A 27,992-nucleotide genomic window follows, 5' to 3' on the forward strand; every position below is an offset into this window, starting at 1 on the left:
GTGACATGGTTGACTCAATCTAGCAGGCAAACCCGCTAGATCCACACTGACAGCTGGTAGACTTGCTCTTACTGAGATTGGAGCTGGAGCTTCATCTATATCAGCCCCGTTCCCCACAGGTTGAGACTTGGGTTCCAGGGGCCAGCAGGGCTTAGGTGAAAGTCCCTTAATGAGCAGTTGGATGAAGGCAAGATTCAGGCAATGATCAGGGCTGACAGCAAACAGACGGTATCTCGGTCCAGGCAAAGCATCAGGGTAGGCAGTGATCCAGGAATGAGGTCAGAAACCAAAGCATAGGTCAGAACTGGGGAATTAGGCCAGGTCAAATAAGACAAGCAAGACAGAACACAGAGAAGACATGACAAAGCAGGGCAGACCAGGCAAGACACAGAGAGGCAGGGCAGGCAAGAACAAGGCAAGGCAAGACAGCAGGTCAACAAGGCAAGGCACAAGAAAGAAGCAACATGCACTGCAAGGTAGGAGGACCTGTTGCTGAGGCGGTGTCTGGGAGTGCGGCTGGGGTTTAAATCCCCAGCCTGTGCTGTCATCTTCTCTCAGTGTCATTCAGTCTTTCCCACATGGGACCTACAAGATCAGGGTTGGTGTGTACACTCACTTCTTAGAAAGGTGCATTGCATGGCGGCATGTTGGCGGCGTTTGTACCATGAAGAGTGTTTGGGTAGCATTGGACAGGTTAGCAGCTCCCCGGGGTGAGTGCGGCCGGTCACCGGACCATCCCATGACCGGCCAAACATTACACTTTATCCATCTGTTTGGTTACTTTGAGGTTATTAAATAAGATCAACCTCAGATCTTGCTCTTGTTACGTCCATAGAAGTATTTGGGCCCTATAATGTCCTACTCCCTTGAGTGTTTGCAGCTCAAATGCATGATCCTGCATTTTTTAGCATTAAATTTTAACTGCCAGATTCTAGACCATTCCTCAAGCTTTGCTAGATTTTTCCTCATATTTTCCACACCTTCCTAGGTGACTACCTTGTTGTAAATGTTGATATCATCTATAAAAAGACAAACCTTTCCTAATAGTCTTTCCACAATGTCATTAATGAAAATGTTGAAAAAGCAGATCCAAAGACCACTAGTAATGCCTCTTTCCTTGGAGTATCTCCATTTACCATTACCCTTTGTCACTTCCCATTTAACCAGTGTCTAACCCAGTCAGTCACTTTAGGACCCATTCCAAGAGCACTCAGTTTATTTATAAGTTGTCTAAGCAATACTGTGTCAAAAGCTTTACTGAAATCCAAGAACATTATATCTAAACTCTCCCTTGATTCAATTCCTTGGTCACATAGTAAAAAAAAAGTTGATCAGATTTTAGTGATGTGAATCGTGTCCTCGATCGTCTTAACGATCGATTTCGGCTGGGAGGGGGAGGGAATCGTATTGTTGCCGTTTGGGTGTTTGAAGTATCGTGAAAATCGTGAAAATCGTGAGCCGGCACACTAAAACCCCCTAAAACCCACCCCCGACCCTTTAAATTAAATCCCCCACCCTCCCGAACCCCCCCCCAAATGCCTTAAATTACCTGGGGGTCCAGCGGCGGTCCGGAACGGCAGCGGTCCGGAACGGCCTCCTGCAATTGAATTGTGTTGTCTTCAGCCGGCGCCGTTTTTCAAAATGGCGGTGCAAAATGGCGGCGGCCATAGACCAACACGATTCAACTGCAGGAGGTCGTTCCGGACCCCCGCTGGACTTTTGGCAAGTCTTGTGGGGGTCAGGAGGCCACCCCAAGCTGGCCAAAAGTCCTTGGGGGTCCAGCGGGGGTCCGGAAAATGATCTCCTGCCGCGAATCGTTTTCCGTACGGAAAATGGCGCCGGCAGGAGATCGACTGCAGGAGGTCGTTCAGCGGGGGTTCCGGACCGCCGCTGAACGACCTGAAAGTAGGGCTGGGTGTTCCCTAGTCAGAGGCAGGACAAAAGTCAGGAGGTATAGATTTCAGCAGCCAATGAAATGATCCGTGCACACCCCCTGAGCCAAAGCCAATAGTGTAGGGACTCGTCTGTTGCTATGTGGAAAGTAGCCAATCATGTAATGACACATCATCTGCCTTTGTATGAATGTACAATAAAGGAGAGCGCCGAAGTGTGCTCCAGTCCTTTTGCTGCCTGCGATGAAAGCTGCCTCAAGTGTGTTCTATGCCTCCATATTCAACATCTGGTGAGCCCGACAGTGATGATAAACTCCATGCTTATTTCGGCTGGTCAAAGCTTAGGTACGTACCGTTCAACAGATTTGCAATCGTAATATTTTTTAAAAAGTACTTCTTAGTAATTTTTAAAGTATTTTTCAGCAAGTTTGTTCCCCACATTCGTGAGCATGGGCAGTGATTTGACTGTACAGCAGAGGCTACATGCCAGGGAGCTGCAGAAAATAATCAATAATCATTATTTCATCACCAGAAGAAAAATAGCGCAAATCAGCCTGGGGGACTTTGAAAAATTAATAAGTGAAATAGCTTGCCGTTGCCCTTGGTATTCAATGGAGGCTGGAACTCTAAATACCCAGGACTGGATTTTAATCGGCAATTGTCTTCATATGGCTCCCAGAGCTCCCATAAAGCAAAGATTAATCTGGCAAAAATGTACAGAGGCCATAGAACACATAGGAGAAAAAAGTTCCAAGACAGCATTTTCAAACCATGTGCTTTTAGAAGCAGGCAGACTCAATCAGAATACCCTTCCCCCATCTTATGCTCAGTCTTCCTCAGAGACAGCAAATTCTTTGTATCAGCTCTCCATACCACACCCAAGCCCATTCACACCTTCCCCACTTCTTTAGAAAAGCAGTCCTTGAGAACAATTGAGCCACAACCTGGCCTGGGTGGGGCGATTAGCATTGAATTTCAGCAGAAAGAAAACCTTACAGAAAAAGAATTGTTGGAAGGACTTCAAGCCTTTCCCATCACAGAAAAGAACCATGAACAAAGGGGGACAGAAAATGAAATAGAACATCTGGGGACACACACTCACATGGCTCCTGTGGCTTCCTCTGCGTCCACCTCAGAGAAAAGGCCCCAGGAAACTGAAAACACTGAGGTCAGAAAAACTAGCCTTCCTCCATCTTGCCTGCAACCCCCTTCCCCCACCAACCACTCCCTGTACCCTCATTTGCCATTGCCTGAGACAGTCATTGACTCTGCATCATCAATTTGTCCAGGTAAATTACCATCTCAAACCACTGCTCCCGGTAACAATTTATGTGCCGCGGTCAGCATGGGATTTCATCTAGAACATGGAAATCTCACAAGAGAGGAATTATTGAAAGGGATTCAAGCCTCTCCTATTACAAAAGGGATTAAAGAGCTGGGTGTGGCAGCAATAGAGTTGAGTGCAGCCCGGAGCGCCATGAGCAGTGGCTATGCCCCCAGGTCTTCAAAGAAATCAGCGTATAAGACCTTGGGCCAGGCAGCTGCACTCCTGCGTTACAAGCAAAGAAAATATCAATATGAAAAAAATGATTTAATTAGACTCCTGCGTTACAAGCAAAGAAAAAATCACTATGAAAAAAATGATTTAATGAGACAGTACAATGACCTGTTACAAACCAGACTACACCTAGTGCTGGAGCAGACACAGCAAACTTGGAAAAAATGGTTTCTATTAGTCTTTGATATTCAGTTACAGAAAATCTGCATACTTTGAGAGTATTTTCCCCCACAAAGTGTATGCAGAACCTTATGTTAAAACTGTACTGAAATTTGAACAATTGCTGTGTGGATTTCATGTGAAATGTTCACATTTAAAATGACTCCATTTCTCTGAGATTTAAGTTTATAGTTTGAATTGCTAGCGTACAGAACTTATATTTTTACTGTGATTCTCCCTTTCAGGACAAAAGTAAATTAAAATAGTACCTGTCTGCAAGGAATCAGCAAGTCCTTGCCAAGCCATTGTCTGTGGTTGATGCAATCTAAATTGTTAAACAATGCTATCTTTAAGTTCCTATTGACTGAAGGATTAACTCCTTGGGTGCAGTTCTTTTCTTTTGAGAAACACTGCTCCTCCCTCCCTTTACTGTCTTTCTGTTAACTCTTGCTTGCCACTCATGGGGGAGGGAGGGAGAACTTTTGAAAAGAAAAAAACTGGACTTAGTACTGCAGTTTCTCTCTCTAGTTTCTATATGTTATAACTCAGCATTCCTGTACTAGCCCTTCCTCGTGTTAATCTTTTAATACTTTCAAACTTCCTTAATACTGAACTGAGATTACTGAACAGCGTGTTTAATTTCCTATTCTAATAATTATATGAAGAAATTCTATTCTGATATTCCACATTGAAAGTAAGCTCAGAGTATTATTGATTGCAACCTGGAACAATAGTTGCAATCTATAAAGTAATGATGGGGTCTCCACTAGGAGGCGCTATGCTATTCTACAAGTTATATTATATTATTGTTTTAATAATTCTGTTGTATAATAGTTTTTATTTTTCAGGCCTACAGACCTTCTGTATTAAAGAAACTTCAGTTTTATTTTCTTTTTCACAAATTTTTACAGAATTTTGAACCTTCTAATTTTTACTGACAGAGGTTGCTACATCTAAAGCAATCCCTCCCAAGCCTTTTCTTGCAAATCCAAATTGATTTTATTAAATTGAATAATAGAATTGATTTCTTCAAGGTTAAAAAAGTAAGAAGCTCACTTTTATCCTTACCTTAATAAATTTTTGCTGTATGCCAGTTTTTAATATTTTCCAGATTGACACTGCCATGAAGAGATGTGAAGATGAACACTTTGCAGTTTATTTTAACATTTTTCTAACACCTTTTGACTTTTGATCCTTGATCTAATTTTGTTTTTGATAACTTTTTGATAAGATTTTTAGCTCATATTATGTGTTATCTGTTGTCTGTCTTGAGGTCAAGAAGACTATGAATGAATATTTGCAGAATGAATATGAATATGTGTCAGTTTTGTGTAAATGAATATTTGCAGGATGAATGAATATGTGTCAGTCTTGTGTAACATATGTTTAATGTAATGTCTAATATACTTGTCATTCGTGATTCAGCTTACAGCTTTCTTTTAAACGATTAATTTACATTTATTGCTATTTTACTGAATGAAAATTGATCACTGCATAAAAAAATTCTTGATAATGGGGTTACCCTCTGTTCTGAAAACTGATAATGGCTCTATTTACTGCAGCCATTCCTTTGCATGAATTTTGTCAATAATTGAACATTAAATACTTATTTGGCATCCCCTACAACACCACAGGGCAAGCCATTGTGGAGAGAGCCAATCATACCCTTAAGAGCTCTGGACCAAACAAAAAGAAAAAGGAGGGATTGCCCCTGGATTTTCCCCCTGAACAAAGTATTGTTTACTTTAAATCATCTAAACATATCAGGTTCACATAAGAACACAGCCATGAGTAATCATTATGGGACTAGGGTTAGTCACCCACAGCCATCAGTTTTGAATAGAATATTTAATGTCTGGTACGGTCCCGTCCCCTTATCAAAGGGACGAGGATATGTTTCTCTGCTTGCTTCCACAGGTATCAAGCCGTGGAAAGATGGAAAGGTGTCCAGGTCTACAGGACCCGATCCCAAACTTCTCCATGAGCCTCCACAGCCCTCAGAAGGACAGAGACCGGACTCCTTGAAAAAAGCAGCACCACATGACCTGGGGACAGATCAAGGCCCTATCCCACCAATCTGCACAACTCTTAGAACAGCAAGGCCTTGAGAAAACTCCAGAGAACTTATTAGCCGTTTTTTCTTGCCTGAATGCCAACTCATTAACAATTGTGTTCTGCACCCTCCTCCTCTGCCTTATTTCTCCAGCTATGGCGATTTCAGAACAAGGACTCTGACAGGACAACATGTACATCCTCGATGCACAGAACTTTTCACACCTGTTGAATCGAACAGACTGTTGGATCTGCACACACATGCCAACCCAAGCCTGCGGAGAACTACCGATGCATGCTGTACCATTTAACCTTACAGTATGGACTAATTATCCTTTACAGAGAGGTTTTCATTAACTCTCCAGTTAATAATACCATACTACACATTGGTAGCTGTATTCAAGAGACTGCCGCTCTTTGTTGGGACTATGATACAGGGGACGGAAAGAGGATTCAGGTGGGAAATATCCATATTGTAACTGAACTTTTGTATTAATCACTGAACACTTACATAATTATACCACATATATGTGCAATTGGCAGATTTCAGGATGTGCAGTGGGAGACCCAAGCAGGTGCAGAAAGTATAGCGGGGACGAAGGATTTACCCTTTGTAGTTATATAACCCAAATGATATGAATTACAGAGACTTACACATCCTAGCTAACTGGACGACTGCCCTATTTAATCAGACAGTCCATGCATTAAAACTACTCACAACAGAAGTCTCTCAGATTAGAGAAGTAGCATTACAGAACAGCTATACCTTAGAAACCATTTTAGCCTTAAAGGGTGGTGTTTGTGCATTAATTGGATCTCATTGCTGTGTGTACATATCAGACTATAAAGCAAACCTCACACATACCATAGAGCAGATAGAAACCATGGTTGCTGACGCACCATTTTCAGGCAGAATACCTACTTCTCCATGGGACTGGCTATGGTCCTGGCTCCCTGATATTTCTGGTCTCAAAAGGGTGATTTCTATTATAATGACCATAATTGTCTTAATTATCTGCCTGTGATGCTGTATTCAGTGCATACCCAACCCTCATATCCATACTGAAACCTTGCTCTCAGCCCGAATACAAAGATGTCTTGTATGCTGCTTAATAGGGAATCTTGAGCCCTGCAGCGTTGGCACACCACCTGCACCAGCTCTGGGTGATGTGGAGATTCAGGAGCTCATCGGTGGCTGGCACACCACGCCGAATCAGCTTTCTTCTCTCCATAATCCCCCTTCCCCTATTTCCAGCTCATACCAAGACATAACAGATTTCAGTAAGGGTCTAAAGCTTTATTGAGCTGCCTAAACAAAAACAGAAAGGGTGAGTTGTGGGAAATATAAGCTTTGCCAGCAAGCCATTTCAGGGTTTTACACTATCTTCCCTTCTCCCTGAACTTTGCCTGAATAAAAGCATCACTTGTGCTTAAGCCTCTCTGCCTAGGAAAGGATACCTGACTGTCATGTATTTCTCTGGCTTATAATTATTCCTGATAGCCTGAAAGTAGGGCTGGGTGTTCCCTAGTCAGAGGCAGGACAAAAGTCAGGAGGTATAGATTTCAGCAGCCAATGAAATGATCCGTGCACACCCCCTGAGCCAAAGCCAATAGTGTAGGGACTCGTCTGTTATATGGGGAAAGTAGCCAATCATGTAATGACACATCATCTGCCTTTGTATGAATGTACAATAAAGGAGAGCGCCGAAGGGTGCTCCAGTCCTTTTGCTGCCTGCGATGAAAGCTGCCTCAAGTGTGTTCTATGCCTCCATATTCTACACTGTGGGAAAAATCAGGTTACAAGAATCAGTGGTAGGAAAGAATAAGAAGACAAAGAAAGTAATTATATCAATCATATTATAGACCAGTGTTTTTCAACTAGGGTTCCATGAGCACACCAGGAAAGCAGGGAAAGAGGGTTTGGGTTCTACCCAAATGAGGTTAAAAAATTGTGTTTGGATTCCATCTGCTGGACTGGAATAAAATGATGGGTTACTGAATCAACAATTTATTTAAATACTGGCCACTAAAAAATGCTTAGCAGAAAGACCTTACATTAGGCAACACACCACTGGCAAAATCCTTCATCATTAAGGAAGGATATTAGGAGACAGTCAACTATCCAACATTCTACATCTAGATTTTATAACCTGTTTTGGGATGTAACAAACCCAGCAACAAAACAATTTGAGACCACTGGAAAGCAGAATTGATGGGAAATATCAGTATGGAAACCTGGGATAACATCCAGTCCAATGGGCAAGCAGACAAAAGGCAAGACCAAAAGCAATACAAAATAATCAACAGATGGTACTGGACTCCTGGCAAGTTGCAAAGGGAAGGGATAAGTGTTGAAGGTGCAACAAATGAAGGCACACAAATATGTATATTGTGGAGTTGCCCATTATTACAGACATTTTGGAATACAGTCTGGCAGATGATTGCTTGCACAATAAAAGATAAAATACCACAGAAGCCAGCAGAACTAATAAAAGATGGCTAGCAACTGCCCTAATAAGTGCAACATGACTAACACTAAAACCGTGAATGTCAACAACCATCCCTAAATTGCTGAGACCTTCCAAGAAATGGCACAGATCGCGTTAAATGAACAGCTGACATATAAACATTTTCTGTATATAATGGTATATGGACTCCTTTTCTAGGGAACATATAAAAGGAATTCTGGGTTGAAAGACAACTACATTTGTAAATGCCCCTCCACCACCACCCTTACCTCCTTCTCTTTCTGGCTTCCCCTTTGTTTTTTCTTTCTAGCTTCTTTTATGTTTTTCTCCTTTTAGATTATGTCAAGTTTAAATTCTGTAATCTAATTTTTCAACTAAGAATAGTATAAAATAGTAAGACAGAAAATGATAGTTGTCCATAAATATAGTGTTATACAAAAATGCCAATTTTAGCTATGTTTTAAAGGAGTCTCTCTTTATAGGATTATTTTATTCAGGATTTTATGAAAAGTTGATAATTCACTGAGAACTGTGTTTGAATTTGGTATACAAAACAAATACAGATGAATATTGCAAAAAGTAGGGTAGCTACTGTGGTTTTTATCACTTAAACTTTGCTATCAGCTCTCGTATTATCTGAAAATCCAAATAGTCTTTAACAGCTTCTAAAGCAATAAGGACATTTTCTTGTATGCCCAGAACTGAGCACCCATTAGCCTGTCACAGATGGAAGGATATCAACTCAGCTAAAACAGCAGCATACTTTACCAAAATACATCTTTAAAATAGCACAAAACATAGCCCTGCAAAAGTGCCAGAATGACACAGAGAGAGTAGTTAACATCATGCATACTCTGATCCATATGGTAGGATGTGTTGGCTGTTGTTCTATAAAGATGGAACGCAACTAAGCAAGAAGAGGAATCTGTCCAACAGAGCTGGTTATCCAAGTTAGAAAATGAGACATCTGACCATTCCTCCTGTCACAAGATGATACTAAAAAGGACTAGCTATGATCTTACCTTGTTACATGAGAACTATGCATAACAGAGCAAACTCCATTAAAACAATTCATGGATGAAGCCAAACTTAGTCAACATGGTGAACAGGAATGTAAGAAGAATGAATGCCCTTGGGAGCTAACAACACAAAATATCTACAAAGAAAAGCATGCAGCAAGTTATACTCAAAAGCTAACACAGAATGACATTTAACAAAGTTCAGTAAATTCACATAAAGCAAAGAGAAAAAAAAGTTGGATGGAAAAATTTATATGGAGGACAAACCCAGTGTGTGGTTTGCAAAAATGCTTCCTCGGGGAGCAGAGGGACACTCTGCAAAACATATATTAACATAGCTTGATACTAGAAGTTCTCTCATGTATTTTTCTTTTCCCTTTATATTCATAAACAGTGTTTAATATTTCCCACTTGCTCTTTTTCTCTAGGTAAGGGTTTTTTTTTGTGGCTAGCCCAAGTTGTTATTTCTTACTGAAAATATGAATTTCCACTCAGCATTGGCAGAAGGCTTTTCCTGGATCTAGACTTGATGACATTTATTTGCACAAAGTAGGATGAATTGTTTCCTCCAAAACACGTTTATTTTTTTCAAACAACTCCAGCTTGATCCCTGAAGTTCAGTTTTCCATGGTTTAATCCAAATCCTAAAGTTAACACCTTATCAAGTATTTTCATAGACACAACCAACATGTTCACTGATGCAGAGAAATCTTTTACCTTAGTAACTTTTTAAAATTCCAAATTGGATTCAGATTTTTTTTTTTATAGGAAATTCTATTTTGCCATGGTCATATAAATTTCAGCTGATGTAATTTTAACAACTCACACGCTACGGATTTTAATTTACAGAATTCCTGAGCTGTATAAATGGGCCATTATCAGAGATATCCAGCCCACAACACTTTTCTGTTGCTGCAAGATAGATATGTGGACCAACTTGTCCTGCAGAGATTACTGCTATGCATAATTTTATATTTTTCATGCAATGTGAATTTTGTAAAATAGAGGACTGTGTGACTTAGACCACAGCAAGAATTGTGAAGTTTTTCTTTTGCTTGTGTTGATGCTCCTAAACCAGTGCTTTCCATATCTGTCCTCAGGTATCCCCAGCTGATCACATTTTAAGAGTATCCACAAAGAATATGCATGAAATGTATTTTCATACAATGGAAGCAGTGCTGGGGTACCTGAGTACAGGTTTGGGAGTCATTGTACTAAATCTGGCACAGGCATAGCAGGGTCCAAAGCATAGCATGAAAGCTCTGCCTTGGACCCTGCTGAGTGGTGGTCAATCAGCCATTCATTCAGGAGACAAGGCCTTCATTTCTTGCAAAGCAACATCTTTTTATTTTAAAGGTATTTCCAAACAGAATCACTTTTAGCCTCTTTCTAAAGTAGATAAATAATAAGCAAAGAGCTAACAGTCCAGTTTAACGTTTCTCTCTCTCTTTCTCTGAGCAACAAAGGAAAAAGCACACCAAGAAGCACTTTCTCCCCAAGAGAATCATTGGGCAAAAACTGATTCTACAAGACTCACAGAGTTTTTCAGTGAGGAACCAGAAATTTAGTAATGAAGGCAGAAAAAGTCCAAATAGTGCATTCAGCCTGCCCAGCAAGTTTCTTACGGTAGTGGAGAGAACACAGAAAACCATAATCAGCATTCTAAAGAAGTATGTGTCCACATCAGGTAAAGACTGGAATATCAAATTACCCCTAGTGTTAATGGCTAGCTGAGCCACACCACACCGTACTACGAGGTTCTCCCTATTTGAGATGATGACAGGAAGAGAAATGACCTTACCTGTGCATTTGCTTTACAGGACGCAGGATGCTAATTTGGCTGGTGCTACAACTGCACAAGAATATGTTACCCATCTGTGGAAACATTTGCAAAACTCTTTTGCTTTTGCCCAAAAACATTTGGAGACGAATGTTAGAGGTAGAAAAGTATATTATGATTTAAAAGCTACCTCCAAAGAATATGAAATCAGAGACAAGGTCTTTTGCTATAATTATAGTAAAAACAAAGCCAAAGAAAGCAAAATTTTGCCTAGCTGGAAAGGACCTTTTATAATTGTGGATAATGTCTCAGCAGTTGCAGATCTTTTTCGAATTAAGATAAATCCTGATGGTGAAGAAGTCCTTAAATGGAACCACATTAACCAGCTCAGACCTTGTTACCCTCATACATTTGTGGATCTGAATGCTGTGAGTGACACTGACATTAACAATAAAGCAGAGTAGTTCTCTACTGTTTTTCAGATGAAGAGCCAGTCCCTGAGGGCGATCGTCCTAGTGCTAGGGGTGTGCATTCGTTTTCGCCGTATTGGTGATCCGCAACGTATATTGCACTATTCGTAGTATTCGTGGGGAAGCGAAACGTATCGTGATTCCCCACGAATACACGCATCTTCGCCGAATTATACAGCCACCTAAATAAAAATGTAAACAAACCCCCCCACCCTCCTGAACCCCCCAAGACTTACCAAAACTCCCTGGTGGTCCAGCTGGGGGGTCCAGGAGCCATCCCCTGCACTCACACCCCCGGTGCCGGTTTCATCATGGCGCCGATAGCCTTTGTCACAGGGGCTACCGGTGCCATTGGTCAGCCCCTGTCACATGGCCATCGGTGCCATCTTGTGCTCCTACCATGTGACAGGGGCTGACCAATGGCACCAGTAGCCCCTGTGACATAGTATGGGCAAAGGCTATCGGCGCCATTTTGAGTACTGGCATCGGACAGCCGGAGTGCAGGAGGTCGCTCCAGGACCCCCCGTTGGACCCTCAGGGACTTTTGGCCAGCTTGGGGGGCCTCCAGACCCCCACAAAACTTGCCAAAAGTCCAGCGGGGGTCCAGGAGTGACCTCCTGCATGCCGGTCGTCCGATGCCAGTACTCAAAATGGCGCCGATCGCCTTTGCCCTCACTATGTCACAGGTACCGACAGTCGGCCCCTGTGACATGGTGAGGGCAAAGGCGATCGGCGCCATTTTGAGTACTGGCATCGGACGACCGGCATGCAGGAGGTCGCTCCCGGACCCCCACTGGACTTTTGGCAAGTCTTGTGGGGGTCTGGAGGCCCCCCAAGCTGGCCAAAAGTCCCTGAGGGTCCAACGGGGGTCGCAGCCATCTGCGACCGATGGGCGCAACAGAGGGAAGGGTTAGGTCGGCCATCATATTTGGTGATTCAATTATTAGGAATGTAGACAGCTAGATGGCTGGTGGGTGTGAGGATCACTTGGTAACATGCCTACCTGGTACGAAGGTGGTGGATTTCATGCATCACCTAGATAGGATTTTGGACAGTGCTGGGGAGAAGCCAGCTGTCGTGGTGCATGTCGGCACCATTGACATAGGAAAATGTGGGAGGGAGGTTCTGGAAGCCAAATTTAGGCTCTTAGGTAGAAAGCTGAAACCCAGACCCTCCAGGGTAGTGTTCTCTGAAATGTTACCTGTTCCACGCACAGGTCCCCAAACGCAGGCCGAGCTCCGGAGTCTCAATGCGTGGATGAGACGATGGTGCAAGGAAGAGAGATTCAGTTTTGTAAGGAAATGGGGAACCTTTTGGGGAAGAGGGACTCTTTTCCAAAGGGATGGACTCCACCTTAACCAGGGTGGAACCAGACTGCTGGCACCAACATTTAAAAAGGAGAAAGAGCAGCTTTTAAACTAAATCAAAGGGGAAAGATGACAGTTATCAGCAGTGCATGGTTTGAAGGGAGTTATCTTCAAAGGATACTAATGAAGCATTAGAGTTAGAGCATCCCAATAGAGAGGTTCCAATAATAACAAAAGTAATCTAAGTGCCTATAATTAAAAACTTACCTGAGCCAAAAGATTTCACTTTATCCCTATCAATTGAAAAGCAGAATGTAAATACAAACAAAAAACTCTCTTTGAAATGTTTGTTTGCTAATGCCATAAATCTAAGAAGTAAGATGGGAGAATTAGAGTGTATAGCAATGAATGATGACATAAACTTAATTGTCATCTCAGAGACATGGCTGAAAGAGGATAACCAATGGGATAGTGATATACCGGGGTACAAATTATATCACAATGACAGAGAGGAGCATCTTGGTGGTGGGGTGGTGCTTTATGTCGGGGATGGCATAGAGTCCATCAGGATAAAGATTCTGCATGAGACTAAATGTACAATCGAATCTTTATGGGTAGAAATCCCTTGTGTGTCGGGGAAGAGAATGGTGACAGGTGTGCAGTAATAATGGGAGATTTCAATTACCAGAGAACACTGGTGCAAGCTGAGACTTATAACCACCAGAAGTTTGAAATAAAGACTTTTTTATTATTCCAAACACATTGAATGTGACAAGCAACTTGAAATGGCAACTCCGTGAATCATAACAACTTTCAACAGTCCCCCGACACGGTCCCGTGTTTCGCTAGGCTGCATCGGGAGGGACCAAAAACATAATAATATCTGCAAATACAAGACATATAACAGTGAGTCAATAAATGGTGGAAAAAGGCTACACACACTATAAAAGATTTTTGCATACAATCCACATACCTGTAACAGCGTTACCCGGAGCGCAAGCGCCCTCACAGGTGACAGGCATTTAAAGGGGAAGAAAAGGTGCGAACGCGGGTAGTCTCGCGAGAGCTGTCAAAGAACTAGTCAATAAACAGTCAGCGGATCCAGGCAGAACTCATGATGTCCTGAATCAGGAAGATAGGAGTCTCCAGGCAGGAAGGCCCTCCGAGTAGAGGATAGCCAGAACGTAACAAGGCCCCCGAGGAGCGGGTACCTAAGTCGTTCTAGTTCAGGAAGTAGTGAAGCGAAGCGTCTCCGAATGGAGTGGAATAAGCAGGAAGGAAGTCCTTGCTAACTCGTAGGAAACTTAGGCTGACCATGTGGTTCTATCATGCCCCATCTGTCCGGGAAACATGCAGACCTAGGATCCACGGGAGGACTCTTCCTAGGTCTTACTTCACCATCTCCTCCGCTGACTCTCTCAGTCTCAATTATCTCCGGAACCCTCAAATTTCAGACCCTAGCACTCATTGATTCTGGTGCAGGTGGCAATTTTATTCTAAAGAGACTGGTAGAACATCTTCGAATTCCTATCGTCCCAACACCAACTCCACTGCTCCTTTCTTCTATACATGGCAAGCCTCTTCCTGTTGCATCCGTCGGACCTCGACGGCTTTGCCCCCTTTGCCTCACCTTATTCTCACCTCCTCCCGCTTACCTGGGCAAGATGGCTACCACCGCATCTACAAGCCGACCTCTCTGGCATCCCTGGAATTACTATGGTGCAGCCTCCCGCCATTGCTCCTCCCAGGTACCTACTAGGGTGCCCACGCAACCCACGTCTTTGTACCACCCTTTGCGCGAATCTCGAGGGCGTTCCCTCATGCTGACATCACGCCATCCGGGTATATTATCTTCACTCAATTGCTAGCTCCCCAAGTTAGCAAGGACTCAAATCCATTCTTGTCTATGCTACTCTGCCGCTTCCATGCTGCCGCAGGAAGCTCTCTCTCTCTGCCCTTCGGGGTATATGCTAACCTGGGTACCCGCTCCTTGGGGGCCCTCTGCTTTATTTCAGGTGCCTTACAGGGAACAGGTACTCGCTCCTCGAGGGCCTGCTCTCCCTGCCTCGGTGCCTGTACCTTCTACAACAGACCTGGTGGAATCGCATATCAACAGCAAACACAGAGTGAGTACTCTAACTCTCACTCTATCTCATCCACAGTATCTCCTCGCTGGGAGACCTGCTGCAGAACCTCATGACATCATCAAGGAGAGAAGGGCTCCCTCTGCCAAGGTCCCTGAGACTGCAACTACGAGACTTCCTCACTACTGCTACCTCTGGTGGTTCTCTTCAAGCTGTGTAATAAAAGAACTCTTGTGTTTGTGTAGTACGAGTCTAGCCCAGTGCTGTGGCTCCTCACAGGGCTCCTCCCCGTGGGCGTGGTCATCTCCACAGCACCCAAGGATCCACAAACACACATAATTACAACACTTGTTGTAATTATGCTTCTTACACCACACAACCTATAAACCTGTGCACAGGTTCTTTTCAAACTGAAACCATCTCATTTCTGGTTCTTGAGAAAGCCATTCATCCCATAGTGCTTGGCCTACCCTGGTTGCAAGGCCATACACCCCAGTTTGACTGGGGCACCCTGGAACTCTCACAATGGGAAGCAGCCTGTCACAACCAATGCCTGAAGAGAGTAACACCTATACCCTGCATGTCTACCTCTACTTCTCTCCCTGGTCTGCCGTCACAATACTCATCTTTTCAAGATGTGTTCTCAAAACAAGCAGCGGATGTATTGCCACCACACAGGTCCTTTTGATTGTGCGATTAATTTAAAGCCTGGTTTGGAGTTCCCTAGTGGAAGGGTCTACCCACTTTCTCTTTCAGAGACTGAGGCCATGTCGGCCTATATTCAAGAAAATTTGGAAAAGGGTTTTATCGGCCTTCCAAGTCACCAGCCGGAGCCAGATTCTTTTTTGTCAGCAAAAAGGATGGATCTCTTCGTCCATGTATAGACTACAGAGGACTCAACGAAATTACTATAAAGGATCACTATCTTTTACCTCTGATTTCAGAGCTTTTGACAGACTCCAGGGGGCCAAGATTTTCACAAAACTAGACCTAAAAGGGGCATACAACCTGGTCCGTATTCGTCAAGGAGACGAGTGGAAGACAGCCTTTAACACTCACGATGGCCACTTTGAGTACATGGTCATGCCTTTTGGCCTGTGTAACGCCCCAGCCGTATTCCAAAATATGATGAATGAGATTCTACGAGATATGCTTTACCAATGTGTGGTTGTGTATTTAGACGACATACTAATTTTCTCCCAGGATTTGCTAAGCCATCAGACAGACGTTGCCAGAGTCCTGCAAAGACTACGTGATAACCGTTTCTACGCCAAGCTCGAAAAATGCGCTTTCCATCAGGAGTCCGTTGCCTTTTTGGGCTATATGGTGTCTGGTAGAGGGTTCCAGATGGATCCACAAAAGACCAAAAGTATACAGGACTGGCCTCAAAGCACTCTGCCCGCTTCCTCAGCTTCACTAATTATTATCGCAAGTTCATCTAAAATTACTCTATCTTGACGGCACCACTTACCGCCATGACGAGGAAGGGAGCCAACCCTTCGCAGTGGTCTCCAGAAGCTGTTGTGGCTTTTCAAACCCTGCCTTCACCACCTGGACCCTCGACGTCCATTTATAGTCGAGGTTGACTCCTCCGATGTTGGTGTAGGAGCCGTTCTTAGCCAGAACAGTGATACCCATACTCTATACCCCTGCTCTTTTTTTTCCCGGCATTTTTCTCCTGCTGAGAGAAAGTATGGCATAGGAGAGAAAGAGCTGTTGGCTATTAAGCTAGCATTTGAAGAATGGCACCCTTGGTTAGAGGGGGCACAACATCAGATAACTATATACACAGACCACAAAAACTTGGAATATCTGCGACATGCGCAACGACTTAATCATAGACAAGCCTGATGGTCTTTGTTTTTTAATCGGTTTGACTTTCTACTCAAGTACCGCCCTGTTGACAAAAACACACGTGCAGATGCTCTCTCAAGATCCTTCACTGTTGAAGATGTTATGGATGCACCTCACCATATAATCAACCTGGAAAAGGTCATTCTTGCTGCTACCCATTCCATTCCAGCTGGGAAGACAGTGGTTCCACAGTCTTTAAGAAAAAAACTTCTTAAATGGGCTCATGATGCTCATCTAGCCGGTCACCCGGGACAAGCCCGTATGCTATCCACCCTAGAGAGATTCTACTGGTGGCCTTCAATGAGGAAGGACGTGCAAGCATATGTAGAATTATGTGTCACCTGTGCAAGACAAAAGCCTCCGGCCGGTCGCCCTTAGGGCCTTCTCCAGCCTTTACCTAGCCAGAGTAACCATGGATGCATATCACGACTGACTTTGTCATTGACCTACCAGTGTCTAACGGAAACAACACCATATGTTACTGTAGACCGCTTCTCAAAAATGGCGCACTTCGTGGCATTACCTGGACTCCCATCTGCTCCAGAATTGGCTAAGCTGTTTATATGGCATATCTTTTGCCTGCACGGCATGTTGAAGCATATCCTTTCTGATAGAGGTGTAGAATTTACGGCAAAGTTCTGGAGAGCTCTTTGCAAGAAGTTTGATATTTCTCTTGACCTGACGTCTGCATACCACCCTCAGTCAAACGGTCAAACCGAAAGAACAAACCATACACTTAAACAGTTCCTTCGCTCCTACGTCAACTCCGGACAAAGCGACTGGGCAGAGCTGCTCCCATGGGCTGAGTTTGCCCTGAATTCACACCCATCTGCCGCAACTGGATCAACACCATTCCAGATAGTGTATGGCTGTCAGCCACTACCTCCGCTACCAATACTCTTATCTGTTCCATCGCCTCAGCTGAAGAACTCCATCAGCTCTGGGGCCAAACCAAAGGCCTTTTGCAGAAGGCAGGACAACGGGCCAAGAAATATTATGATGCTTATCATAGAGCAGCAACTGAGTTCCAGCCAGGAGACAAGGTATGGCTCAGTACCAAATTCATCCGTCTCAAGCTGCCATCTGTTTGATTGACTCCATGCTACATTGGCCCTTTTTCTATTCTCCGCCGCCTGGGACCCGTGACTTACAGCCTGCGATTACCCACTTCCATGAAAATACACAACGCCTTCCACGTATCACTTTTGAAGCCACTCATCCTCTCAGAGTTTTCAAAGAAGACCCTGGATCCACAGCCTCTGACTGCAGAAGAGGACATTACATACCAAGTGGATGAGATCATAGACATACGCAAAAATACCTATTATCCTGGGAAGGATATGGGCCGGAGGAAAACAGCTGGGAACCTGCTGAAAACATCCTTGACAAGGATCTTGTACAACAATTTCATCTAACTCACCCAAGGAAGCCAAAACCCCCTGGGAGGGGCCCTAAGAAGGGGGGTACTTTTGCACCCATCGGTCGCAGAAGATTGTGACCTTTGCTGCTCACCTCTCTTTTCCCTGCTACAGCGATTCTCAAGGCCATGACGGCCTCAACCTGCAAACGCCATCTTCCTCGGTGTCCCCAGGACGGCGTGGGTGATCCCGTCCGCCATCTTGAGTCGGGGATTACTTAGGGTGCGCGCGCCAGGCCCTCTCTTATTGATGTCATGGCGGGAACCTCAGGGGCATCCCCTCCGCATGACGTCACCCACTTGATGTATTTAACCCAGCCAGTCTAAGCTTCCTACAAGTTAGCAAGGACTTTCTTCCTGCTTATTCCACTCCATTCGGAGATGCTTCACTTCACTACTTCCTGAACTAGAATGCCTTAGGTACCTGCTCCTCGGGAGCCTTGTTATGTTCTGGAGACTCCTGTCTTCCTGATTCAGGACATCGTGAGTTCTGCCTAGTAAATACTACTTCTGCTTCAACCTCCTAGCTGAAGGATCCGCCGGCGTACCCCATGCCTCGAGCCACTACCGTGCTCTTTCCAGATACCCTTCTACACTCCGGAGTAAGTACCATCATCTACTTCACTCTGCTGACCTTCTGCACCTCTTTGGGCTTCTACCTGCTGATCCTCGGCATACCCTGTGCTGCGGGCCACTACCGGATCCCTCCAGAGAATTACCATCAGGAGAAGACTTCCTTGGCGTACCCCGCTCTGTGGGCCACTACTGGGGATATCTGCATTGAGCTGCTGTACTACTTTGGACAGTGTCTTCTCTCCATGCTGTGGGTATTTCCCACAATTCCAGTACAATAAAGCCTATCTCATCTGTGTCCGTCTCTATTGAGGCCATGCAGTGAGTCCACACAGTGTCCGTCTCTATTGAGACCACAGTGAGTCCACACAGAGCTCCTCCCTGTGAGTGAAACTAACTCTCACTACGATTCAGGGTCCACAACCACACCAGATTATAACATCCTCTTTGGCAGAAGCCTTTGGAGACACATCCTCGGTGCGAGAGGACAACGCACCACCTGGAGAGGAGGTCCTTGCTACAGGATCATTTCTTGCTGCACCAGGTTGATGCTCTCCGATTATGAGAACTTCATCCTCCAAGGCAGCACCAGGGATGTCAGACTGGAGTTGGGACTTGGCTACTATGTCCCTGAAAGTCTCATCTATGTACCTCTCTGTCTGCCTCAGCTCCTCTAGGTCTGCCACTCTAGCCTTCAGAGATCAGATTTGTTCTCTGAGAGACAGGAGCTCTTTGCATCGGATGCACACATACAACTTCTCACCAACGGGTAAAAAGTCATACATGTGACACTCGATGCAAAAGACTGGGAGGACCCCTCTTGGAGCTGACTGCTGCCTTCATCTTAAATTTGTTCAGTTCCTAGTTAAGTTTTAGGTTGTTATGGATATAGGATTGCGTATTATTAGGGTCCTTTAAATGTATTAGTGTATTCACTATGGGGTAGATTTTAAAAGAAGCGCGATCAGCCTACTTTTGCTTGCGCATCAGACTCAAGCAAAAGTACGCTGGATTTTAGTAGATACGCGCGGAGCCGCGCGTATCCACTAAAATCCTGGATCGGCGCGCGCAAGGCTATCGATTTTGTATAGCCTGCGCGCGCCGAGCCGCGCTGCCTCCCCCCGTTCCCTCCAAGGCCGCTCCGAAATCGGAGCGGCCTTGGAGGGAACTTTCCTTTGCCCTCCCCTCACCTTCCCCTCCCTTCCCCTACCTAACCCACCCGCCCGGCCCTGTCTACACCCCCCCCTTACCTTTGTCGGGGATTTACGCCTCCCGGAGGGAGACGTAAATCCCCGCGCGCCAGCGGGCCTGCTGCGCGCCGGGCCGCGACCTGGGGGCGGGTACGGAGGGCGCGGCCACGCCCCCGGGCCGTAGCCACGCCCCGTACCCGCCCCCAAAACGCTGCCGACACGCCCCCGGAACGCCGCGACGACCGGGCCCGCCCCCCGACACGCCCCCGACACGCCCCCCTCCGAGAACCCCGGGACTTACACGAGTCCCGGGGCTCTGCGCGCGCCGGGAGGCCTATGTAAAATAGGCTTCCCGGCGCACAGGGCCCTGCTCGCTAAATCCGCCCGGTTTTGGGCGGATTTAGGCGAGCAGGGCTCTGAAAATCTACCCCTATATATCTGGTAGTGACCTATAAGGGAATGATCAAATTCTTGATAAGTTATGGGAAATTTCTGAGTTTAAGTTAAAAGACTGATTTTATTTTTTTTTTGTGAAGGTAACACCTGCCTATAAATTAAAGGATGAGCTAGGGCTGGGTAGGGAGAGGGTTGGGAGGGTTGGGAAATACAACACACAAACTTCTGTTTGTTACCAGACTTTCTGACTACCTATCTAAAACAAAATACACAAAATTCTGTTGGTTTCCTGACTTTCTAACAACCTATTTAAAACAAAACACAAGAATACACTAAATAATATACCCCAACAGTTTACTTCTCCCCAATACTTTTAAGTTTTAAAAATGTCTCTAAGCAGTACTTACTGATTCTTTCCAGCCACCAGCAAGGTGATCCTCTCCTCTCAGACATTCTCTGGGGGATGTGAGTCCCTGGGCCACTGCTAGGTTGGTGCAGCTTGCGGTGTGCAAACTCAGACCAGGTCCTACCAGGTGGCAGCTGTCATGCCATGAGGCAATGTTTTACGTCTGGCTTGATCCCTCCCTCCTTGCATTGAACCTGTGGCTGTGCACAGATTAGGAAAATGGATACTCATAAAGTTGAGCATCCGTTTTCCTAATCTGCTGACAGCTGACCTCTCCTGGGCGCCCGCTACTGAGTAGGTTCTAGGGGTGCACATTTGTCCCTAGTGCGTCTTTGGCAGTGCGACCCTTCATTTAAATATTCAATTACATGCCCAGAAGAGATGGCTGGACGCATGTTAGGAAAGCGGATGCTCAATACTGAATGTCCATTTTCCGCGCTGCTTTATTGGATTGGCCTGTTAAACTATTGCAACTCCCTACTAGATTTTAAATGGGATCTCTGAAACAAGCTTGAAATGATTTCAACTCATACAAAGCACAGCAGATAGACTCTTGGTAGGTGTCAAATCTTCCACCATATCATGCCCATTCTCCACAATCTTTACTGGCTTTCTGTTGAAGCCAGAATTGAATTCAAAATCCTCTGTTTCACCAACAAATGCATGTACAAACAGGGCCCAAAGTATCTCTCATCTCTCCTTACTACCTATATCCCAGCAAGAGAGCTCTTGTCCTCACAGATTTTCCTTCTTGATACCCTTTCTCTGATGTCCGCAAAACTAGCCTACATGAGAAAGAAGGCCTTCAGCTGTTCTGTTCCCAAACTCGAACATGGTACCACGATCCATTTGACTTGAACCATGCTACCTCACTTTCAGAAAGAAAGCAAAAGCATGACTATTTGACCAGGCCTTCTCCCAGCTTGCTTGACAAACAATCCTGCCACCAATGAACTTACCATGGAGGGCAACTAAAGCCCCAACATGCTGACACAGAACGTTGTTTCTGGGCCACTTGTAGAGACTGAAATCAGCAGCTCAGTAGCTACTTAACTATGTGCTGACACCCTTACCACTTGGCAAGAGATCAATTATGCTATTGTTCTTTGGTCTGTTTCCTTTAAGTTATATTAGTTAATTTATATTAGTTCTGGCACTGTCTATCAAAGTTTGACCTATGTTTTGTACTGCATTAAATTAAAATAATTCTATACTGTTGATTATGTTTGAGCAGTTGTTCCGATACTGACATGTTAAACTATTCTAATTTATTGTAATCCACTTTGAGTCTGATCTGGATAAAAGTGGAATATCAAATGTTTGGAAATAAATAAATAAACAGTTACAGAAAGAGGGAAAACAGCAGACTGCTAATTCTGGCTCAGCTCATATAGGCCTGCTGTTCTCTGCAGGGATTTCTCGGTGAGTAACCTTCTTAGGCTATACAGCTATACAGTTTATGATGCACTGCCCAAGGAATAGCAGTATCTGGGGCTGTACTGCTGTATTTGCTAAAGCTTTTGTTTGATTGCTCAGTTCTGGACAGCTGGAATAAATACTCCTAGAGTGGAGAACATGAAATCCCCTTCCCAGGAATTTGGGGGAGGGGTGGAAGAAGAGCCTGCTACCATCGAAATGAACTGTGTCAGGAAGAGGCAATGTAACATGAGCCACCAGCCTGGAAGTCAGAAAAAGGCTGAAAAGGTTATCAGACCCCCTACTGTGAAGATGATTAAATGACTATTGAAACCATGAGTCAAGAAGGTGATCTGCATGTGGCAGCTCTTTGACTGGTGCTACTGACTTAGAGTGGCATATCACTTCACAAACAAATAATGGCAAAGTCCTAAATTGTAGAACTTTGACTGAAAACATCCTAAATTGCAGAGCTCTGACTGAAAGAGGGATTTGTATGGGAAATGTACTGAAGGACAATCTTAGAAAACAAACAGATTCTCACCCTGAATGACAAGAAGGGATCAGAAACCTTGGGTAACTTGTTCTCAGAGCAGAGAGGAAAATGGACAGGCAGGATTGAAGAATGTATACTTGTTCTCTTTCCATAATGGTGCCTGGGTCTTGGACTTGTAGCTGAGAGGAGGTGGTCCCTCCAGGCTGGGTTAAAACAAATAAATGGACATGGGCTTCACTGAGCTGGAATCATTGACATAATCATTGAACAATGAACTAAGTAAGCCAAGTTGAGCTATAAGCCCAAGCAAAGGAAACCCCCTCCTACCAAGGATGAAAAGCCTAAAGACACTGGCTGTACAGTGGTGATATTGGATCCCCACAAAAACAGGGACCTCAGTGGAAGATCGAGAGAAGACATTATCCTCCAGGAAGATGGGAACCCCAGTGGCAGATCAGGCGACAATGGGAGGAAGTGGATCTCAAGATCATATCAAGAGGTAACAATGGGTTCTTCAGCAGGGCATGGTCTCCCAGGAATCAGTACCTAGCCAAGGCTGAGGTCGAGGCCCCAGCATACAGCCTAGCCCAAGACATCAGGACCAGGCATCCAAGCCTTGGCCTTGAGTAAAGTCTAGGTCGAGGTTGCTGCAACCAACCGTGGCCTTGTTCTACTCAAGTTTGAGGCTTTGGCTTGGGCCTAGGCCTCACCAGTGTTTCCCCACTGGACTGGGTAAGTGGGGGCTGGGGGAGATCCTAGCTCTAGCATTTTTCCAGGTGGGAGGGATGGGTGATGGGGACAGGAGGCCCCATTTCCTTATTGTTTATTTTTAGGGGGGGGGGGGTTTAAAGCTCTACAGTATGCATGTATAGGTTTAAGGTAATGGCAAATGTCACCATAGTGAACTATCAGCTCAGAAATCAACTCAGAGCCCAATAACCAGGCACCCTGTATGTATCTGAGAGAAGCACTCATACTTCCAAGGATTACTGGATAATATTCTGTTTGTAAAGCCTCCATGCCCACTTACATTGAGGGATGCTCCTGGCTCCAGGACTGACCTGGCTGGAACTCCCATTCGGGCATACTCTGTCTGTCCTTGTGTTCTTGGCACCTGGTACCTCTTCCTCTACAAGAAGATGTTAGTGGGTGGGATCTCCAGTTAGTGGGTGGGATCTCCCTCCCTTCACCACAGGAAAACAGATTGAACAGGGAATAGGGATGTCAGTATTTACAAATATGTACAAGTTTTATTAGACTATGTGATTATATATATTTCTACATGACTATGTACATTCCAACAGGATATCAAACAACATAATTTTTCTAATTGTTAGGGGTGTACAGGGGTAAAAAATGTGTTTCATTTTTTCTTTCATTTTCAGGGGGTTTCCTCCATGAATTTCATTGCAGCACACATCTGTGGAGGGCCAGAGAACAATTGCATTTGTTTGTGTATGTGTATTACTGGATGTAGTGATTAGCTTAGTAATATACCCTTGAGGGATATAATGAGCTCACTAATAATTTAATGGTATACCAGGATCAGTACCAGTAAATATAAAGATTTATAATATCCATAGTTAATTATTGTATGGGTAAAATGTTACTATAAAACTGTCCATACTGATTATGGATGTTTGCACTTGACTATGTTTAACCTTTATGGCACAGCTTTTTAATGTTCTTGCAACAATAAAAGCAGTGTTTTATTTTAGTGTGTTGATGGTTCAGTGTTTAGTGTGTTGTTGGAACAGTTCCCCTCAGAAGTCTGTTCATAGAGGGAGGATCCATTTCTATACAGGCCTCACCCCTGGGTGGCGCTACAGATACATAACAAGTATCAGGTAATTCAACTGATCAGCAAAACCATTGTGATGCACCTTTTTTCACTCTGATATTTAAGTTTTGAAAGGGATTAGTATTTAGAGCACTTCCTTGACCATTCAGTGCCACCTCTCATGGCCTATGCAAGCATTACACTGATATAAGTATAAAGTAGCATGAAGAGCATACTTGAGAAAATGATATTTTATAAACAGAGGATGTGATTGATATAAAATTAAAAAAATAACAGTAATAAAGACAAAGACCTAAAGGTCCATATTTAAGCCATTCAGCTGGATAACTCACAAGTTATCCAACTAAATGACAAGTTTTTGAACACTGGGCCACTTATCTGGCTACATTTTGAAAACCAATTCGCCCTGTAGCCGAATAACTACCCCCTCCTCTAACATGTCATAACTGGCCCTGCTAGGCTGAGCAGGCCTCACCCCTTAAGCCCCTCCAAAGACTTTTTAAAAAAAAAGTTGTGGAATCGCAGATCAACCCCCCACCCCCATTCCCCTCCTTCTCCATTTTTATTTTATATAAGGCTCCCTCCTGTCCCCCTTCCCAACCACAACCTCAGGCACATGACCTTCACCGCCCCCTCCCTCCGGACCCTGAAAACCTCAGACTGGTGGGAGGTATCTCATCCATTCCTGGCACTTCTAGCACTGCTCTGACAGCAGCAGCAGCACTGGAAGCGTAAACTACGCACAGCTTATATTTCCAGTACTTCTTTTGTTGTTTTTGGAGTTTTCATCTTTTCTAAAATTTTAAACACATCACTTCATTTGTAACCTTTGGAACATCAAACACTTCAGCACAGTCTTCTTCAATGTTATAATATTTGTCCATTAAGGAGGCAATGATCACCATAACAATTTACATGGATAATTTTTTTAATGTTCCCAGAGCTTCAAATGAAGTGATTTGTAAACTTTCAGAAAAAGTGAAAACTCCAAGATCCACAGAAGATGCACTAGAAACATATGCTCCCCTCTCTCTGTGAAAGGTCCACAGAAGATGCACTAGAAACATATGCTCCCCTCTCTGTGAAAGATCCACAGAAGATGCACTAGAAACATATGCTCCCCTCTCTCTGGGAAAGATCCACAGAAGATGCACTAGAAACATATGCTCCCCTCTCTCTGTGAAAGATCCACAGAAGATGCACTAGAAACATATGCTCCCCTCTCTGTGAAAGATCCACAGAAGATGCACTAGAAACATATGCTCCCCTCTCTCTGTGAAAGATCCACAGAAGTTACACTAGAAACATATGCTCCCCTCTCTTTGTGAAAGATCCACAGAAGATGCACTAGAAACATATGTTCCTCTCTCTCTGTGAAAGATCCACAGAAGATGCACTAGAAACATATGCTCCCCTCTCTGTGAAAGATCCACAGAAGATGCACTAGAAACATGTGCTCCCCTCTCTCTGTGAAAGATCCACAGAATATGCACTAGAAACATATGCTCCCCTCTCTCTGTGAAAGATCCGCAGAAGATGCACTAGAAACATATGCTCCCCTCTCTCTGTGAAAGATCCACAGAAGATGCACTAGAAACATATGCTCCCCTCTCTCTGTGAAAGATCCACAGAAGATGCACTAGAAACATTTGCTCCCCTCTCTCTGTGAAAGATCCGCAGAAGATGCACTAGAAACATATGCTCCCCTCTCTCTGTGAAAGATCCACAGAAGATGCACTAGAAACATATGCTCCCCTCTCTGTGAAAGATCCACAGATGCACTAGAAATATATGCTCTCCTCTCTCTGTGAAAGTAAAAGTATGTGCATATTCACAGCAAGCATAATTTTACTGCTAAAATAATGGGCAGAGTTAGCTTGGGGGAATGAAACTGCACGTGAAGATTGTATAATCAATTTCTTTGCATCATTTTCAGCATGTATTTTTACGTGTGCTTCCATGCAAACTCAACAGTATGTGGGTACATTGTAGTCACGATCCATTCACTGAGTGCATGATCTTCCAGTCCCACAGGTGCAAAGTACCTGCAAGATTGCAAACTCCATGAGGAATTCCATGATTGGCCTCCCTATTACTAAATCCTTGACTGAAAACTGCAAAATCTCTTTCGTTTTGGCCCATGGATTTTATTGACTATGTATAGATTAGTAATTCATTTTTTGAAGTATAATAAAGCAGTTTTTGAAACATGAAGTTTTTTTCCATTTAATATTTATTAGTCATTTAAATAATTTACATGAAACAAAGCAAAGCAATAATTTTGCACTATACAAAGAAACAATTAGGAAAATGAAATATTAAGGCACAAACAAATTTCCCATCATTGTGCTTTATTATAAGTCCACAATAAGGGGGAACTAAAAAGAAAAACTTAGCATTCTAGAAGAAAATTAGATGACCATCTCTATTCCCCTAATAGACCCAATCCCTAACTAGGCACCAGTGAAAAATTAATTTACCACAGATTTATCTATAAGTAGGGATTGGGTCTATTAGGGGAAAAGAGATGGAAAGGGTTAGAAAATATACTGTAAACATATTTCTTTGAAACATTATAATACATTTACATAGAAAGCTTAGGAAAAAAGAGGCTCCTAATGCAAGTACATGCTGCTTCATAGAAGGGAAACATTTCCTTTTCAACTGAGTCACACGAGCAACATCGGGAAATATTTGAATTTTCTGACCACAGAAAAGATGATCTTTATACTTAAGAACTGCTTAAGGACCAAGCCCCTATCAGATTCTAGAGCAAAGGTAACAATAAATGTTGCTGTGGTATTAAAAATATCCTGTGAATTTTCCAAAAAGACAGTTAAATTGGAACTATCCACAGACTCAACCAAAGCGACCATCTCTCCTTCTGCTTCATTAATAGCATGCTTCCTAGCCAGTATATTATAAGACAACCAGGGTAATATCCTTATCCTGACAAATCTGTAGCACCTCATTCATATATTTTTTAAACAATTCATCTGAATTTTGGAAAATTAAGCAAACACAAGTTCTTACAACTGCCACATTTTCCAAAAATTCAAGTTTATGGCAAAGCAACAGATTATCTTTGATATTAATCACACCAGAGGCTTGTAGTGTGGTCATTTGATTTACCACAGAGGAGATCTGACTCTCAAGATGTTCCACTGTTTGCTCGAGTTCACATAATTTCGAAGAGGTCCCAGCAGAAAAATTACACAAATGGAATACAGTAGGAGGCAGGGTGCTTTCAGTTCATGTGATCACTTTCCAAATATGTAAAAGGGTCATATTTAATAGATAACAGTCCTACCTCTGCTTCTCTAAAACCTTAGGATGGATCACTGCTTCTAGCACTGGGACCCCCTTTACATTTCAGAGAGCCATCCTAGCAGAGGAATCAAATATAGTGCCTATTCCTACTGCAACTGGGGTCAAAACAGTAACATCTTGCTGTTGCTGAGTGCCCTCTGAGCTCGCCGCGGCTTGCATAACTTGTCTAGCCTCTTCAGGATCCAGGAACTCTCGTCGCTCTGCACTTTGATCGGCAGCAGTGGTCACTGATCTGTCAGCGAATTCTCTCACATCCAAGAGACTGGCAGAGCCAGGACTAACTGTCTGCTTGATCTGCTCATCGAAATTGGATGCAATTGAAGT

General features: G+C 43.9%; 1 long non-coding RNA gene across 1 annotated transcript in view; it reads right to left on the bottom strand.

Moving 5' to 3' along the window:
* The window catches only part of LOC115089442, a 55,691-nt gene extending 27,949 nt beyond the window's left edge, over window positions 1–27,742 (bottom strand). Inside the window, exon 1 of the long non-coding RNA XR_003856088.1 lies at window positions 27,649–27,742. This is a non-coding gene — a long non-coding RNA (uncharacterized LOC115089442). The remainder of the gene's footprint in view (window positions 1–27,648) is intronic.
* Window positions 27,743–27,992: the final 250 nt, after the last annotated feature.

Source organism: Rhinatrema bivittatum, chromosome 4, assembly GCF_901001135.1.
Source record: "Rhinatrema bivittatum chromosome 4, aRhiBiv1.1, whole genome shotgun sequence".
Lineage (NCBI taxonomy): Eukaryota > Metazoa > Chordata > Amphibia > Gymnophiona > Rhinatrematidae > Rhinatrema > Rhinatrema bivittatum.